At 37.1% G+C, this 7,785-nt stretch overlaps 1 pseudogene; it reads left to right on the forward strand.

Annotated features, from left to right (window-relative positions):
- The first annotated feature begins 6,458 nt into the window (after positions 1–6,458).
- Positions 6,459–6,840, forward strand: LOC120227414 (annotated as a pseudogene).
- The last annotated feature ends 945 nt before the right edge of the window (positions 6,841–7,785 follow it).

Here is a 7,785-nt window from a genome sequence, read left to right on the forward strand (position 1 = left end):
AAAAAAAAAAAAAGAAAATATAAGGATTTAATGGCCAAACACAATTGCTTCATTTTGGAGAACATGCATTTATTTCATTAAAGACACTATGCTAGATGGATAAGGCACCCAAAATTTTGGGTATGTTATTTAAGCCACCCAGTTTGTAGTATGTTGTTATATATATTGTAGCAAACTAACACGCTCGTATATCCCCGACTTGGAGCTGAGAAAGCTGACAATCTTGAAATGGCAAAGGACGCAGACAAAAAGAGCCCCAGCAAAGCCTGCTCTCTCTAAATAAAAGGGGCAGGATAGCAAAGCAGAAAACTTTTACATGATAGTAACTAATTCAGCCAAACCACCCAGAAGAAACTCAGCCCACCCTCACCCACACAAGCAAATGTAGACAGCCTATATTTCCAGCCTTGTCCCACAGCCCCTAGCAGAGTGTCCGAGAGGGACAGCAGGGAGGCAGAACTGTCGTCCCTGCCAGCAGGTGATGAGGCATCCGCCTCAGCAGCATTGGTGGAGACTATGTGGGAGCCCCCAAGAGGCAGTAACAAGGCAACGGTAAGACCCCTCTCTACTAGGTGATATCAATGGAGAATATGGAGAGTCAGGTTACTCAGTGCTTATGAGGCCACTCTTCCCCTACAGGGTCACTGAAGCAGCAATAATGAGGCCCCCTCGCCCCTCCCAGCCAGGGTTGTATCAGCAAAAGACTACTGGGGGGAAAAAGACTACTGGGGAGCCAGAACTCTCACCTCACTCAGCAGTAATGAGGAAGTCCTCTCCTCAGGTATTAACAGAGATCGCGTCAACACCAGGACTTCTACTACCATCTGCCAATAATGATGCTGTACCCCATTTCCCTGCTCAAAAGTCACTAGAGGAGGCCTACTAAAACACAAAATTTAAGTAAAATCCAGAGTCTTATAGTGCCCCAATATATAAGTCTCAATCAAAACTCACTTGTCATATTAAGAACCAGGAAGATCGCAACCTGAATAAGAAAAGACAATTAACAGAGGACAGCACCAAGATGACACAGATGTTAGAGCTATCTGGCAAAGATTTAAAGTAGTCATCCTAAAATGACTCAGCAAGCAATTAGAAACATGTTTGGAAACATTAAAAATATAGGAAGTTTCGGCAAAGAAATAGAAGATATCAAGTGAAACCAAATGGAAATCTTAAACTGAAGAATACAATATCAAACAAAAACTCAATGGATGGGGCCTAAAGTAGAATGAGACAGAGGAAACAATCAATGAACAATAGAAATCACCCAATCTGAAGAATGGAAAGAAAATAGAATGGAAAAAAGATCTCAGAAATGTGTAAAACTGTAACAAAAGACCTCATATCTGTGTCACTGGGGTCTTTTTTTTTTAATGTTTCTTTATTTTGAGAGAGACACTGGGGGAAAGGCACAGAGAGAGGGAGAGAGAGAATCTCAAGCAGGCTCCATGCTCAGCACAAAACCTACATCAGGCTCAGTCTCACAACTCTAAGATCATGATCTGAGCCAAAATCGAGTCGGATGCTTAGGTGACTGAACCAACCAGACACCCCACTGGAGTCTTGAAAGGAGAAGAAAAGGCAGAGCTGAAAAAGTACTCCTAGAAATAGTGCCCAAACACTCCCTCCAAAGCTGAGCAAACTCCAAACAAGATAAAACCAAGGAAATTCTCATTATAATATAGTACAGTGAAATTTCCAAAAGCTAAAAACAAAGAAAAGTGGAAGCAACAAGAAAGAAACATCTTGGGGCACTTTGGCGGCTCAGCTGGTTAAGCGTCCGACTTCAGCTCAGGTCATGATCTCACAGTTTGTGGGTTTGAGCCCCGCGTCGGGCTCTGTGCTGACAGCCAGCTCAGAGCCTGGAGCCTGTTTCAGATTCTGTGTGTGTGTGTCTCTCTCTGACCCTCCCCTGCTCACGCTGTCTCTCTCTCTCAGAAATAAATTTTAAAAAAAGAAATTTAAAAAAAGAAACATCTTATCTATAAAGAGAAAATAATTTTGATTAAACCAGATTTCTAATTAGAAAATATGAAGACATATAAATGACATATTATTTTCAAGGGCTGAAGCGAAAGAACCATTAACCCAAAATATTATACCCAGTGAAAATATCCTTCAGGAATGAAGAGAAAATCAAGACGTTCTCAAATGAAAGAAAACTAAGAGAATTTGTCACTATTAGATCTACCCTACAAGAATTAAGGAATTTCTGTTAACCAACTAACCAACTAATTGGATGGATGGATGGATGAATCTTGGAATAATAGGAGAGAAAAAGAAAACATGAGGGAGAATAAAAATATGGTTAAATGCAATAGACTGTCCTCCTCTTAAGTTTTCTAAATTATGTTTGATGGTTAAAGAAAATTTATTACGCTTCATGATGTAATTCTAAATGTATGTAAAAGACTTATTTATGAAAATTATGCTGGAAATAGGGCAGGGTAAAGGAAAAGAAAAGGGGCAAGATTACAACATATCACTGGAACTGGTAAAATGATAGCACTAGAAGATTGTGATAAGTTACTTATATATAATATAACCTGGAACAACTAATTTAAAAAGCTATATAAAAAGATACAGTCAAAAACACCTTGATAAATCAAAATAGAGTTGCTTAGAAATATTCAAGTAACCCAGAAGAAGGCAGGAAAAAGGAAACAGAAAAATTAAAAACAGAGAACAAAATTAAAAATAAAATATTTGACTTGGGCCCTGACACATCACTAACTACATTAAATATAAATGCTCTAAATACACCAATTAAAAAACAGAAAATGAAAGAGTAGATTTAAAAGCATGACCCAACTATATGCTGTTTACAAGAAATTCACTTCAAATATAATGACATAGCCAAGTTGAAAGTAAAAGGGCAGAAAAGATATATCATACAAACACTGATGAAAAGAAAGCAGGAATGGCTATATCAGTCTCACATAAAATAGACTTCAGAGCAAAGAAAATTACTAGAAAAGAAGAGGCCATTATATAATTCTAAAAGGCCAATCTACCAAGAAGAGAAAGCGATCCTGAATGTGTGTGTACCAAACCAAAGAACTGCAGAATACATAAAAGCAAAAAACAGATAGAACAAAAGTCGAAACAAACATCCATAATTATAGTTGGAAATTTCAATTGATTGAACTACTAAACAGAAAATCAACAGGAGTACAGAAAAAAATCAATAATACCGCCAACCAGCAAAATTTAGTCAACATGTATAGATTTCTCCACACACCACCAGCAGAATACACGTTCTTTTAAACTGCCTTCAGAATGTATGCCAAGGTATACAACACTGTGCGTCATCAGATAAACCTCAACATATTTAAAAGAAACAAAATAACAGTAAATTCTACTACCATAATGGAACCAAACTAGACATTAATAACAAAAAGTAAATAGAAAATACAAAATTGGAAAAGAAGGAACTGAAAATCATAACAGGAAAATGTCCAAAATGAAACAACATTCTAAGTAATCAACGGGTCAAAAGGGAAGTCTCCAGCAAATTTAAAAATATACTGAATTGAATGGAAATGAAGTATAACATAAAATTTGTGGAAAACAGCTAAAGCAATAAGAAGAGGGAATACTATAGACTAAATGAACACAGTAAAAAAGAGAAAAAGTCTTAAATCAGTCATCTAAGCTCGTCTCTCAAGCATCTAGAGCAAAAAGAACAAAATAAACCCAGCACAAGCAGAAGGAAGGAAGTGAAAATGGTAACAGCATAAATCAATAAAATTTGAAGCAGAATAACCATTAAAAAAATCAGAGAGTTGATTCTTTGTTAAAAAATCAACAAAATTCACAAATCTCTAGCAAGGCTGACAGAGGAAAAAAAAAGAAAGCAGAAGAAGACACAAATTACCCATATCAGGAATGAAGTGGGATATTACTGCAGACTCTGTAGACATCAAAAGGATAATAAGGGAATGCTATGAACAACACTGTTATGAATGCTATGAACACAAATATTTGACAACGTAGTTGAAATGGACCAAGTCCTTGAAAAACATAAATTGCCACAACCCACCCAATATCCAATCAATCACTTGAATAACCCAAAAACTACTGTGAGGAAACTGAACTCGTAATTTTAAAACTATCAAAAAAGAAATCACCAGGCCCACATGTTTTCAATAGAAAATTCTAATAAAAGTTTGATTAAGAAGTAACACAAATTCTACACGATCTTTACGAGAAAATAGAAGACTTCCCAATTTATTTCATAAGCTAATATTACCATGATCCCAACACTGGAGAAAGACCAAAAAAAGTGCTGACCAATATCGCTCATGAATATTGATGTAAAAATCCTTAACAAAATATTAGCAAAGAAAATTCATAATATACAAGAGGAATTATACATCCTGATTAAGTTAGATTTATTCCAGGGATTCAAGGCTGTTTCAATATTCAAAAATGAATCCATGTAATCTGCCTAAAGACATACGAAGACTATAGAAGAAAAATCACATGTTCATATCAATTAATGAAGAAAACATTGAGAAAATTAAACACCTTTTCATGATTTAAAAAACTCTCAGAAGGAAGCATCCTCAACTTGATAAAGAACATTTACCAAACAACCTATGGATAATATTCTACTTGAAGGTGAAAATGCTTTCTCTCTAAGATTAAGACCACGGGAACTATGTCCATTCTCACCACTTTATGAGTACAGTGCTAGAAGTCCTAGCCAGACTGATAAGTGAAGGAAAAGAAAAAAGAGAAAGGTACCCAGACCAGAAACGAAGAATAAAACTTTCCCTATTTGCAGATGACATGATTATCTAGTACACAGTCACAAGGAATCTATAAAAGAAGTCGTATCATAAGAGGTGAGGTCAGCAAGCTTGCAGGAGACAATATAAGCATCCAGAAATCAACTGTATTTCTATATACCAGCAGTGAACACACAGACACTGAAGTTAAAAATATAATGCCATTCACAATCATTCCAATAAATGAAATAAGTGGGTTTAACTCTAGCAAAACTCATGCAGGACTTGTAGGCTGCAACACTGAGAAAGAAATGAAAAAAAGATTTAAAGAAATGAGTTATAATGATGGATCAGAAGACTTATAGGAGGAATCTCAGTTTTCCCAAAATCAATATACAGGTTTAACCTAATTTCTTTTTTTCTTAGTTTGTTTGTTGGTTTGTTGGTTTGTTTTGAGAAAGAGAGAGAGAGAGAGAGAGAGAGCTGGGGAGAAGGGCAGAGAGAGAGAGGGAGAGATAGAATCCCAAGCATTCTCCACACTCAGTGCAGAGTCCAACGTGGGGCTCAATCCCATGAACTGTGAGATCATGACCCAAGTCAAAATCAAGAGTAGGATGCTTAACCCATTGAGCCACCTAGACATCCCTAACCCAATTTCTATAAAAATTTCAGCAAAAATTGTTTGGTATATAGACAGGATTATTCAACTTATATGGGAAGGCAAAGAACTAGAATAACTAAAGTAATTGAAAAAGAATAAAAAAGACTCAGTCTACCCAATTTGAAGACTTAATATATAGGGAAAGCAAGCAAGACATGAGATATATTAAGTCTCATAATTTATACAAAAAGTAACTTTTTTAGTAATTAGCAAATTATAAAATTACACAAAAGTGGATGATGAACTTGAATGTAAATCTATAAAATTTCTAAGACCAAAACATAGAAGAAAAGCTATGGGAGCTGCAGAGTTCAAACACATGAAGGAAAAGCACAACCCATAAAGGGAAAATTGATAAATTGGAAGTCATCAAAATTAAAAACATTTGCTCTGATAAAGGCTATGAGAGCCTTTAAAGCATGAAAGTCTTGAGAGCATGAAAAAAAGCTACTGGCAGAAAATATTTGCAAACCACATATCTGAAAAAGAACAAGCATCTCAAGTGTCTGAAAATTTCTCCAAACTCACCAGCAAAAAACAACCCAATTAGAATATGGGTAAGAGACATGAAGACACATTTCATTGAAGAGAATATACAGATTGCAAAAAAAGCACATAAAAAGATGTTCAACATTATTGGCCATTAAGGAAACTCAGCTTACAACCGCAATAAGATATCACTACATATCTATCAGAACAGCTAAAAATTAAAAAATAGTGACAACGTGAAATGCTGGCAAGAACACAGAAATTGGATCACACTGCTGGGGGGTATGTAAAGTGGTACCGCGACTTTGGAAACCAGTTTGGCAGCTACCATATGATGTAGCAATTGCACTCATTGGCATTGATCCCGGAGAAGTGACGACTTATGTTCACACACACACAAGCCTCTCCGTGGCTGTTCACAGCAGCTTTATTCATAATAGCCCCAAACTGGAAACAACACAGATGTCCTTCCACCAGTGAATGATTAAAAGAATAAGTACAGAACAAAGGTTGGGTGAGAGAACTGACCACAGAAGAAGGGTCAGAGAGATACAGTGTTGCTGGCTGGGAAGGTGGAGAAGGGACCAGAGGCCGAGGAACTCAGCTTCTAGAAACTGGAAAAGATCTTCAAAGCAAAAATAGAGTTGGAATCTTGGCAGAACTGGACAGAGAGAGAAGAAAATTACCAATTAATCTTGGCAGAAGTGGATGAAGAGAAAAGAAAATTACTAAAGCGGGGCCCACCTTCAGCGAGTCATCCTGGAGCCGGCACTGGCACTCGCAAGACTGGCTCTTAATAAGGACTTTCGGGACAGTACTGAATGCAGCATCCATGAGTCCAACTAAGGGCAGCATTCCAGCATGCACACACACCCTCACCTGGATACCTCATAACTCCAGACGGCGTTTGGGAGTCTTAGTCTTCCAGTTTTACCTCTCCTTGACCCAGAATGAAGAAAGTATTTTACTGAAAGTGACTTTGTAATATCAAAGGCCAAAGCTACTCTCATTCAGTCTTGTACCAACTGTGACTTTCAGAATTCTGGTGAACTTCATGAAAAGAATGGTCTGTGTAAGTGAAAGCAAAACAGGTGGATAAGCAGGATGATGAGAGGTTTGGGAATTGTGTTATCTGAGGAACTAATGTGCTGCCAGGACTGTCACTTTTTGGTCATGCGGTTTGATTTTTGTAAATGTTTATTTCTGAGAGAGACAGAGCACGAGCTGGAGAGGAGAGGAGGGAGACACAGAATCTGAAGCAGGCTCCAGGCTCTGAGTGGTCAGCAACAGTCCGATGCGGGGCTCGAACCCACGAACAGAAGATCATGACCTAAGCTGAAGTCGGACACTTTACCAACTGAGCCACTCAGGAGCCACTGATTTTTAACCCTAAATGAGACTCTGCATTGGATGGTCACATCAGTTCACTCCTGAGCCCCCAACCAGTTGGACTAAGTATGTCATGTCCATAGAAGACTTTCAAGAACCGTTTACGGTACTCGACTTGAAAGAAATGAGGGTGCTTTTTCAAAATGTAAACTAGTAGGCTTAAATAAAGTTACACTCCTATTTGCTGTTTATAGAATTGGTATCAGTGTAGCTTTTGAGTTTATAGCCAACATGTCATCCTGAAATATTCTTTAACTCATACTACTTCTCCTATTCTGTTTTAAAAGAAAATCCAAGATAAGACTGAGTTGTTAGCCAGTCTTAAACATCTTCTATAAACCTATGCCACTATGAATAATGTGAGTAAATGCTATTAAAAACAGCTCTAAGGAAAAAAGTGATACATCCAAGCCACAGAATAGCACTCAGCAATTAAAAAACAACAACAATTGATTCTTTAAAAAAAAAAAAAAAAAAAACCTAGAGGCCTCTCAAGAATTATACAGAGTG

The sequence above is a fragment of the Hyaena hyaena genome, unplaced genomic scaffold, assembly GCF_003009895.1.
Source record: "Hyaena hyaena isolate Hyena2069 unplaced genomic scaffold, ASM300989v1 scaffold_2289, whole genome shotgun sequence".
Classification (NCBI taxonomy): domain Eukaryota; kingdom Metazoa; phylum Chordata; class Mammalia; order Carnivora; family Hyaenidae; genus Hyaena; species Hyaena hyaena.